This window comes from Salmo salar, chromosome 09, assembly GCF_965601325.2.
Source record: "Salmo salar chromosome 09, fSalSal1, whole genome shotgun sequence".
Classification (NCBI taxonomy): Eukaryota; Metazoa; Chordata; class Actinopteri; order Salmoniformes; family Salmonidae; genus Salmo; species Salmo salar.
The window spans coordinates 45492053-45503539 of NC_138299.1; the positions used below are offsets into that span (position 1 = coordinate 45492053).

Below are 11487 nucleotides of genomic sequence, written 5' to 3' on the forward strand. Positions count from 1 at the left end.
GGAAGTGGCCTGTCTGACAAGGTGTCGTTCTTCTTGTCTCTGTTTATTGAAGAGTGAGGATCTTAGCTGTCCCGTGACACTTCCTACAGCTGCCATAGGGTCTCAGAAGGCGGTAAAAAGCTGAATCGTGGCTTTGCAGGCTCTGGCTGAAACAAAGTAGCGCGTTTGGGTAGTGGCTGGTTACAGTACTGTGAGACTCAGGCTCGTGCCCGCGTCGACAAAAAGCTTTGTTTACTTTCCTCTGTTTAGCTAAATGGACATTCCCGGTCGGAATATTTTCGCTTTTTTACGAGAAAAATGGCATAAAAATGGATTTTAAACAGCGGTTGACATGCTTCGAAGTACGGTAATGGAATATTTAGATTTTTTTTGTCACGAATTGCGCCATGCGCGCAACCCTTATTTACCCTTTCAGATAGTGTCTGGAACGCTAGTATGCTAGTTCTGAACGTCACATGCTAATGTAAAAAGCTGTTTTTTGATATAAATATGAACTTGATTGAACAAAACATGCATGTATTGTATAACATAATGTCCTAGGTGTGTCATCTGATGAAGATCATCAAAGGTTAGTGCTGCATTTAGCTGTCTTCTGGGTTTTTGTGACATATGCTAGTTTGAAAAATGGGTGTCTGATTATTTCTGGCTTGGTACTCTGCTGACATAATCTAATGTTTTGCTTTCGTTGTAAAGCCTTTTTGAAATCGGACAGTGTGGTTAGATAAAGGAGAGTCTTGTCTTTAAAATGCTGTGAAATAGTCATATGTTTGAAAAATGGAAGTTTTTGTATTTTTGAGGAATTTGTAATTCGCGCCACGCCTATCATTGGATATTGGAGCAGGTGTTCCGCTAGCGGAACGTCTAGATGTAAGAGGTTTAAGTCATAACACAGATTTTCAATTGGATTGAGGTCTGTGCTTTGATTAGGCCATTCTAAGACATTTAAATGTTTTCCATTAAACCACTCAAGTGTTGCTTTAGCAGTATGCTTAGGGTCATTGTCCTGCTGGAAAGTGAACCTCCATCCCAGTCTCAATCTCTGGAAGACAAACAGGTTTCCCTCAAGAATTTCCCTGAATTTAGCGCAATCCATCATTCCTTCAATTCTGACCAGTTTCCCATTCCCTGCTGATGAAAACATCCCCACAGCATGATGCTGCCACCACCATGCTTCACTGTGGGGATGGTGTTCTCGGGGTGATGAGAGGTGTTGGGTTTGTGCCAGACATAGCCTTTTCCTTGATGGCCAAAAAGCTCAATTTTAGTCTCATCTGACCAGAGAACCTTCTTCTATATGTATGGGGAGTCTCCCAAATGCCTTTTGGCGAACACCAAACGTGTTTGCTCATTTTTTTCTCTACGCAATGGCTTTTTTCTGGACACTTTTCTGTAAAGCCCAGCTTTGTGGATTGTACCATTTAGTGGTCCTATGGACAGATACTTCAATCTCCGCTATAGAGCTTTGCAACTCCTTCAGGGTTATCTTTGGACTCTTTGTTTCCTCTCTGATTAATGCCCTCCTTGCCCTCTCTTGGCAGGTTTGTTGTGGTGCCATATTCTTTCCATTTTTTATTAATGGATTTAATGGTGCTCTGTGGGATGTTCAAAGTTATGGATATTTTTTTATAACCCAACCCTTATCTGTACTTCTCCACAACTTTGTCCCTGACCTGTTTGGATATCAAAGGGTGTGAATACATATGCATGCTCCACTTTTCCGTTTTTTATTTTAGATATTTTTTTTAAACGAGTAATTTTTTTTAAATTTCACTTCACCAATTTGGACTATTTTGTGTATTTCCATTATGACTGGGGTGAGCGCGACAGGGCGATAGTCATTGGGCACCTTGTTTTTCTTGGGCACTGGGACTATGGTGGTCTCCTTGAAGCAAGGTGGAGAATACAGCCTGGGACAGGGACAGGTTGAAGATGTCCGAGAAGACACCCGCCAAGTGGTCAACACACACTCTGAGGATGAGGACAGGGACAGGTTGAAGATGCCCGAGAAGACACCCGCCAAGTGGTCAACACACACTCTGAGGATGAGGACAGGGACAGGTTGAAGATGCCCGAGAAGACACCCGCCAAGTAGTCAACACACACTCTGAGGACGAGGACAGGGATGCCTTCTGGGCCGGAGGCTTTGTGAGTATTCACTCTTTTGCGAGTTTTCCTCACGTCAGCCTCGGTGAGAGAAAGACCCTTGTTGTTGGAAGCAGCGAGAGTCTTCCTGTATGGCTTGGTATTGTCAGCCTCGAAGTGAGCATATAGTGTGTTAAGCTTGTCTGGGAGGGAGGCTTTTAGTGGGCACCACACAGATGGATTTGCCTTTGTTTTTTCTCTGACATGCCCTGTCAACTGTGGGACCATATATAGACAGGTGTGTACCTTTCTAAATCATGTCCAATCAATTGAATTTACCACAGGTAGACTCCAATCAAGTTGTAGAAACATCTCAAGGATGATCAATGGAAACAGGATGTAAATTAGCTAAATTTCAAGTCTCATAGCAAATGGTCTGAATACTTATGTAAATACGGTATCTGTTTTACATTTTTAATACATTTGCAAAAATGTCTAAAGACCTGTTTTCACTTTGTCATTATGGGGTATTGTGTGTAGATTTGATGTGGATTGTATTTTAATTTTATCAATTTTAAAATAAGGCTGTAATGTAACAAAATGTGGAAAAAGTCAAGGGGTCTTAATACTTTCTAAATGCACTGTATATTCCCCAATGATGATGGATGAGACATGGGTGGATGTAAATACTGCTTTCTGGGGAGAAGACTTTTGCTGGCTAATGATCTTGTACAGTTCGCTGAGTGCCGACTTGGTGTTTGCGTGTGGCGGTATGTACACAGCTTTTAATAACAGTCGTGGAGTCAGTATATTATCATTAACTCCATGTCGGATGAACAGGAGCTCGAGATCTTTTCAACTTTGGTACACCAGGAATTGTAGATGAGGAAACATACCCCTCCCCCACTGTTACCAGAAGCCACCGCTCGACCGATATGGGAAAGTTGTCTGGTTGAATAGCAGAGTTGAATGTGACATCCATAAGCCACATCTCTGTAAAAACAAAAAGACACAGCATTCCCTGATGTCCCTCCGCGATTGAAGCCTTGCTCTGAGTTCAAAGTTTATTTTCCAGCGATTGGACATTAGCCATCAGGATGCTAGGAAGAGGAGGACATGTAGCCAGTGTTTACATCCTAGCTTGGAGTCCCCCAGCGATTAGACATTAGCCATCAGGATGCTAGGAAGAGGAGTCTTTCTAGCTTGGGATCCCCCTCTTCTACGTCACCAGCAGGTAAGCCCATGTGCGGGGACAAAGGAGCGAATGTAATTAATGTAAGAATAACCATAAAAAAAGCATAGTTGAGCAGGAACCGTCAAGACCAGCGCCCTCCTCAGGGCTGACATCTTAATACCTGTGAAATAACTGTGGCATAAAAGTGTGAGGTCTGTCTGTCCTCCACAGGGGTCAGGCTGAGTGATAGTCTGCTGAACCTCATTGCTCTGCGCTACGGTGGATCTTCTGGAAACATCAGCCTGGAGAGTTTCATCAGCCTCGTTCTACGCATGGACCGCATGGCTAGTAAGTCCACAACTAAAATAAAAAGGGGACCAATTTTATTTCGTAGGGATTTTTAATTTTCCATCTGTGGCATTCTAATGAGCATGTACAGTTAGGCTTTCATGGCGCTCACAGGATCATCCTAGTTAGTTTGCAAGATGAGTGTTTGAAGCCATGGCCTTTGTATTATTTACCAACATTGCAAATAGTGTAATTCATGCCCCTTTCAACAGAAATATTCAGACAACTCAACCAGGGAGGGGCCATATCTCTTCGAGACAATGAGGTAATAAACTGTTAATAATGCACCAGGGACTTTCAACTCTGACCCTGCAGTACTAGGTGTGCAGACTTTCACTCCAGCCCTGCAGTAACACACCTGATTCAGTTAATCATGGCCCAGACTGAAGACCATAATTGGCTGAACATTTTGCATCAGGTGTGTTAGTTCTGGGCTGGAACAACACTTTCTTGGGCACTACGTGATTTCATGTGTGTTATTTCATAGTTGTGATGTCTTCAATATTATTCTACAATGTAGAAAATAGTACAAATAAAGAAAAACCCTTTAATGAGTACAGTAGGTTTCCAAACCTTTGACTGGTACTGTATATGCACAAAAAAAGTATGTGGACATCCCTTCAAAATAATGGACTAAGCGATTTCAGCCACACCCGTTGCTGACAGGTGTATACAATTGAGCACACAGCCATAAAATCTCCATTGACAAACATTGACAGTAGAATGGCCCGGACTGAAGAGCTCAGTGACTTTCAACGTGGCACCATTATAGGATGCCACCTTTTCAACAAGTCAGTTTGTCAAATTTATGCCCTGCTTGAGCTTCTCCGGTCAACTGTAAATGCTCTTATTGTAAAGTGGAAACGTCTAGGAGCAACAACGGCTCAGCCACAAGGCCGCACAAGCTCATAGAACAGGACCGCCGAGTACTGAAGCGCGTAACGTGTAAAAATAGTTTGTCCTTAGTTGCAACATCAGCACAAGAACTGTTTGTTGGGAGCTTCATGAAATGGGTGTCCATGGCCGAGCAGCCGCACACAAGCCTAAGATCACCATGCGCTATACCAGGCGTTGGCTGGAGTGGTGTTAAGCTTGTCGCCATTGGAAACGTGTTCTCTGGAGTGATAAATCCCACTTCAATCAATCACATTTATTTATAAAGCCCTTTTTACATCAGCAGATGACAAAGTTTTTAAACAAAAACCCAGCCTAAAACCCCAAACAGCAAGCAAGCAATGCAATGAATCTATCAAGTCAGATGGACGAATCAGTGTTTGGCAGATGACAGTAGAACTCTTCCTGCCCCAGTGCATTGTGCCAACTGTAAAGTTTGGTGGAGGAGGAATAATGCTCTGGGGCTGTTTTTCATGGTTCGGACTAGGCCCCTTAGTTCCAGTGAAGGGAAATCTTAACACTACTGAATACAATGACATTCTTGACGATTCTGTGCTTCCAACTTTGTGGCAACAGTTTGGGGAAGACCCTTTCCTGTTTCAGCATGACAATGCCCACTTGCACAAAGCGAGGTCCATACAGAAATGGTTTGTCAGTGTGGAAGAACTTGACTGGCCTGCACAGAACCCTGACCTCAACTGACCTGTACCTTTTATTTACAGATCCCTGACCTTTACTTTTATTTAACTAGGCAAGTCAGTTAAGAATGAATTCTTATTTTCAATGAAGGCCTAGGAACAGTGGGCTAACTGCCTTGTTCAGGGATAGAACAACATATTTTTACCTTGTCAGCTCGGGGATTTGATCTAGCACCCTTTTGGTTACTGGCCCAATGCTCTAACCACTCGGTTACCTACCACCCCATATAAAAAATCCTTCCCATAAGAATGGAGGTTGTTATAGCAGCAAAGGGGGGGGACCAACTCCATATTAATGCCCATGATTTTGGAATGAGATGTTTGACAAAGCAGGTGTCCACATACTTTTGGTCACGTAGTTTAAGAACCTGAAATACATGGTCTGAGATGCAGTTATCCAGAAAAACTTTAGCAATGTGTTAAGATGTAATTTCATTGTTTCTATTTTATATGACTAATGAACGTGTTAGTCAAATCTCACTGTTGTTTTTATTCCTTTTTCTTCAGTGGATGTACATCACTATGTATGCATAAACTGCAGACCAAATAGGATGGACAGAAGACCATTAGAATCGTAAGGTTTGAAAAAGTTCTACGGCAGTGCTTTGCTGGACAAATCAATAAACTTCTCAGCGACATTTTCAGAGTATTTCGTTGCACTTAAAAAACTTGATAGAGTATCTTGATTAATCCTACATCACCTTCTTTGCACCAATCCTCACGCTTGTCTTTTCTTACTAGCACTGACTTTGCTGATAGCTACTTTTAGGAAGAAATGTACTTAGGCTACTATGACTGATTTGTGGTTGTCTCACTTAGCCATCATAAGATGGATGCTAAATGACTAAAAGCTGTCATCAAGGCAAAGGGTGGCTACTTTGAAGAATCTCAAATAGAAAATATATTTTGATTTGTTTAACACTTTTTTGGGGTTACAACATGATCCCATATGTTATTTCATAGAAAATAGTAGAAATAAAGAAAAACCCTTGAATTTGTGTTGAAACTTTTGACTTGTACTCTATATATATATATATATATATACCAAAAAATCTCACAATGACATATTAATTACATTCATTTGTTTCTAAAGTAACACAATTCTAAAGAACAGAGTAATGACTTACGTTGCTATTTTAAACAGCTTTTAAATACATTGAACCAAATACAGCCTATTAATACAGTAGCTGCATACTGACAGAAAGCATACCAACCTATAGTATAGGCCCTGCATGAACCCAATGCATTTAGAAACTAGACCATGTCCCGGCCAGTAGTAATTCTGTTCAGGCTAGTAGATTTTTGGCCCAGACGTGCCAGTGATGAAAAAAGTTAACGTTGTAAACTAGCCTACGAATAGGACCCAGAGTTTTACCTGAACAGATCATGAAATCAGGAAAAACTTCAAGTAAAAAATATTTTCAAATTCCTTATTAAACTATATATATATATATATATATATATATCTCAGCAATAGTTTAATAGGATGGCATTGACTAGAATACAGTATATACCTATGAAATTAGTAAAACAGTATTTAAGCATGATTAAAATGACCAGTGATTCCATGTCTATGTACATAGGTGCAGGGTTGAGTAACCAGGTGGTAGCCGACTAGTGATAGTGACTAAATTCATGGCATGGTACTGGGTGGAGGCCAGCTAGTGATGGCTATTTAACAGTCTTATGAGTGAGCTGTTTTTCAGTCTCTCAGTCCCAGCTTTGTTGCACTTGTACTGACCTTGCCTTCTGAATGATAGTGGAGTGAACAGGCAGTGGCTCGGTTGGTTGATGTCCTTGATGATCTTTTTGGCCTTCCTGTGACAGAGTTCTGTAGGTGTCCTGGAGGGCAGGCAATGTGCCCCTCGGTGATGTGTTGGGCAGACCGCACCACGGGTGATGCAGTTGCCGTACCAGGCGGTGATACAGCCCGACAGGATGCTCTCAATGGTTCAGCTGTTAAAGTTTGTGAGGGTCTTAGAGGCCACGCCGAATTTTTACAGCCTCCTGAGGTTGAAGAGGAGCTGTTGTGAGTTCTTTCACCACACTGTCGGTTTGGGTGACCCATTTCAGATTGTCAGTGATGTGTACGGTGAGGAACTTGAAGCTTTTCACCTTCTCCACTGCGGTCCCGTCGATGTGGATAGAGGGGTGCTCCCTCTGATGTCTCCTGATGTCCACAATCAGTTTCTTTGTTTTGTTGACGTTGAGGGAGAGGTTATTTTCCTGGCTCCACTTCGCCAGGGCCCTCACCTCCTCCCTGTAGGCTGTCTCGTCATTGTTGGTAATCAGGCCTACTACCATTGTGTTGTCTGCAAACTTGATGATTGAGTTGGAGAAGTGAGTGGCTACGCAGTCATGGGTTAACAGGGAGTACAGGAGGGGGCTGAGCAAGCACCCTTGTGGGGCCCCAGTGTTGAGGATCAGCATAGTGGAGTTGTTTCCTACCTTCACCACCTGGGGGCAGCCCGTCAGGAAGTCAGACCCAGGTCCCAGAGATTAATGATGAGCTTGGAGAGTACTATGGTGTTGAAGGCTGAGCTATAGTCAATAAACAGCATTCTGACGTAGATATTCCTCTTGTCCAGATGGGAAAGGGCAGTGGGCAGTGTGATCACATCGTCAGGATCTATTGGGGTGGTATACAAATCGAAGTGGGTCTAGGGTATCAGGTGAGGTGATATGATCTTTAACTAGCCTCTCAAAGCACTTTATGATGTCAGAAGTGAGTGCTACGGGGCAATAGTCATTTAGTTCAGTTACCTTCGGTTCATTACTAACAGTAGTATTTCCCCCTTATTGCAACTATCCTTCTGTTCTACAAATTCACTACAACACTGCTATATTGCAGCCCATTAGTACAATAAAGTGAGAATCCATCCATGAATATATTCAAACAGTGCCTCAGATTAGCTGCTTTGTGCATGCATGACTGGTGACTTGCCTCTGCTCCCACAGACACGTTTGTGTAAAATCCCTTCTTCATTGTTCATTCCTCCTGCAGCCGTTGGATAGGCCTGTAATTTACTTTCACTTGCCCACTGTAATGTACAATTAGCCTACTGGTTAGGATACTTAATCTATTGGGCCTGTAGATTTATAATGGGCTGCAATCTAGTGGGACGCTGTAGGTTTATAATGGGCTGCAATCTGGTGGGCCTGTAGGTTTATAATGGGCTGCAATCTAGTGGGCCTGTAGATTTATAATGGGCTGCAATCTAGTGGGCCTGTAGGTTTATAATGGCCTGCAATCTGGTGGGCCTGTAGGTTTATACTGGGCTGCAATCTAGTGGGCCTGTAGATTTATAATGGGCTGCAATCTGGTGGGCCTGTAGGTTTATAATGGGCTGCAATCTAGTGGGCCTGTAGGTTTATAATGGGCTGGTGTAGTTGCGAATTTAGAGAGCAGCTTGACATGGGACACACACACACACAGCCCCCGGTCAACAGGATCCCAATATAATTCGCTTATTTCGCTGTGCCCATGTAGTTCACTAGAAGAATAGTTGCCTTAAGGGGGAAATAATACTGTTAGTAAGGAACCATGGATAACGTCATTAATAGTTGCCATTATACACAGATTAGGTGTTCGCCTAGGCTACACAGCAGAATGTTGTAGTGAATTTAGAGGGCGGACTGACAGGGACCCCAGGTCTCTTCACAGTCAGTGACAGTGCCAACAGTTGTTTATGCTTAATGCTCCATGGAAAACAGAAGAGTGTAAGACTAGTCTGAAACTGCCAGGGAAATACTGGTGTGTGTGTGCAAGTCATTAGATTGATAAGCTTGAGTGCACAGTGACGCCTGTTTGAATTAGATCATTAGATTGATGGCCATTTGTTTTGCCCTTACTTTTTACCGCCCACACACACACCTGCATATACACACACACACTCAACCCGTCTCTGTATGTACTGTATGTACTGTGGTTCCTGCTTCTGAAAAGACCCAATCTGTGGCACAACCTCTTTCAGGTCCTAATACTTACATGGTTATTGTGTGCTAAAAGAGAAAGTATTTCCTTCTTACTAAAGCAAATTCTAAAGTATAGTTTCACCAGTCATCTAACTCAGGCATTTCAACGGTGGCGTGCACAGCGACAGGGAACCTAGAAGACAAATCCCCTACTATTAATATTGAAATATAACTGCGACTTTATTCCCAAAAATGTGACTATTTTCAAAATAAAAATCTCAAAATATTGCCACTCAAAACATTGACTTTATTCCCAAAAATGTTTTTAAACTTTATTCTGGAAATATCTACTTTATTCACAAAGAATTTCTAGTTTTTAAAGTACTATTCATGCAAAATAAAAATCCAACTACCATCACCCATCAATGTTTTTTTCTTTTCATTTGTCCCTAATACTCTTCCGTAGTGTTTGTTTACCTTGGTAGGGACTGATCAGTTGGTAATATGTTGTATTAGCGCTACGCTGTGAGCTAAAGGCAGTCTTGGTCATATCATATAGAGCACTCTTCTGCTCAGTGGAGCAAGAGGTCACATCCAGGGAATTGGTATTTCTTAGAAGATAAATGAGAAACACAAACATTTACACAATTTAGTTGACAGGGATATATGTTTGTCAATTAGTTATTGGCATATCTAGGATCATATAGTATATATAGGTTTACTCTTTAGCTACAATATTGTCTCATTGTTATCCAGGACTACTGTTTAGCTGAAATATTTTCTCATTGTTAGCTATGACTACAGGTTAGCTGGCGTATTATCTCATTGTTGTCCATGACTTGATAAACAGAAATGTGAAATAAATCATTCGTGTTTTTTTTCCTAAGCAGGTCAGATATACTCACTTCAGGCAGTCTGATGTAATGTCTTCAGGAAGCTCACGTCCAGAGAACACAGACTAGAGTTTATGGTCTTTAACTCAGAGCTCCCCAAGGAGTTAAGAACGTGTTCAAGTATGTTGTGATGACTGCCTTACTCTGAATGCATCCACAGAGAGAGATACCTGTATTAGAGTGAAGCAACATAGAAAGAAAAGTAGAAAGTACAAAACATCTCTTCCCCACATATACCTTCGCTGCTTCCCATGAACCATTACCGGAGTCCATCAGTGCTGACATGAACCATCGTTGGAGTCCATCAGTGCTGACAGTGTAGTGATTTTGATAGCTCTCTACTTTGTGATGTCATCAAGAGTGGCCACACGAGACACGGGCCCCAGCACCTGGAGCTGATAGTCAACAATGCCTGATGAAGAAGCCTGTAGAACACGATTTTGCACAGATTAATTCATCCCCAAGTCATTTTAATTAATGAATCAAGGAGTCAGTTTAAAAACTGGACTGGTCTTCCCAGAGTAGAAACATGCACGGCCATAGTCATAGTTTCCATTCTGTTTCTAAGAGGCAAACGTCAAACGGCCATATTGATATCATTATTAGCTGGATTAGTTTAGCTAAAATCATCATCATCCAATTTTTCAGTGACCGTATCAAGATTGTCTCAAAACGTTGGTGTCCGGGCCAAGATCAAACTGGGTCACGTCATAACCGAAGGGGAACTAGGTGTCTGCGATGGTCGACTGGGTGATGTTGCCAGTGGTGCATCCTGTTGAAATGCAACCAATGGTGAGAAAGAGAAGTCATAGACACCCACCAGCACACAAGCATGCTACCCATGAAAATCTCATAGCTAATGATCAATTAGTCTTTTAAAAGCTGTTTCTCCAAGATGATTAGGGCATAGTGGGTTTACCTGCTCCTCGTTAGGATCTCCGGAGTGAGTTGAGCTGCTTGAATAGTCTCTTCAGCTTCCTCTTCAGGGTTCCCTTCTTCCTCAGCTGGCATATGAAGAACTTAAATAATTTTCTTTCCACCTCCTGTGAATACCAAACCAAACATTTTTTTTGTATCAATAGCTTGCACCCTTTTACAAAGTTAACAAGTGTAAACTTACTCTTGTGAACAGGCTTCAGAAGTTTTTGCGTCACATACAATGGTAGGGTTCCAAGGTCTTCCAATGTTTGTTGATAACAGTGTTTCTGAAAAGTTAAAGATTGTAAATTGTATTCTTATTGCATGTACAAATAAAGGTTATTTACTTACCCATACTGTGTTGTCCATGAAAGCAGGAGAGTTTCCATGGCAGTGACCAGAGCGTGACCTGAGTGGCTGTAGAATGAAAGGGGTCAGAGTTTGGGATGTAGGAGCCGTCCATAGTGTACACCATGTTACCCAGTACCTGTAAAACTCACTCCACTAATTACCTGAATATTACAGAGCAAAGTGATGCATTAATTAATGAAAGGTGATTCATAAT

General features: G+C 41.9%; 1 long non-coding RNA gene across 2 annotated transcripts; it reads left to right on the forward strand.

Annotated features, from left to right (window-relative positions):
- Positions 1 to 1807: 1807 nt before the first annotated feature.
- LOC145858016 (uncharacterized) lies at positions 1808 to 11272 on the forward strand. 2 transcript variants are annotated; one of them, XR_014378757.1, is made up of 3 exons: positions 1808 to 3604; positions 3817 to 3869; positions 5704 to 11272. It is a non-coding gene; the product is annotated as an uncharacterized LOC145858016 (long non-coding RNA). The 2 variants fall into 2 exon arrangements; XR_014378758.1 differs by lacking the exon at positions 5704 to 11272 and having other exon boundaries at positions 1808 to 3316; positions 3488 to 3604.
- The last annotated feature ends 215 nt before the right edge of the window (positions 11273 to 11487 follow it).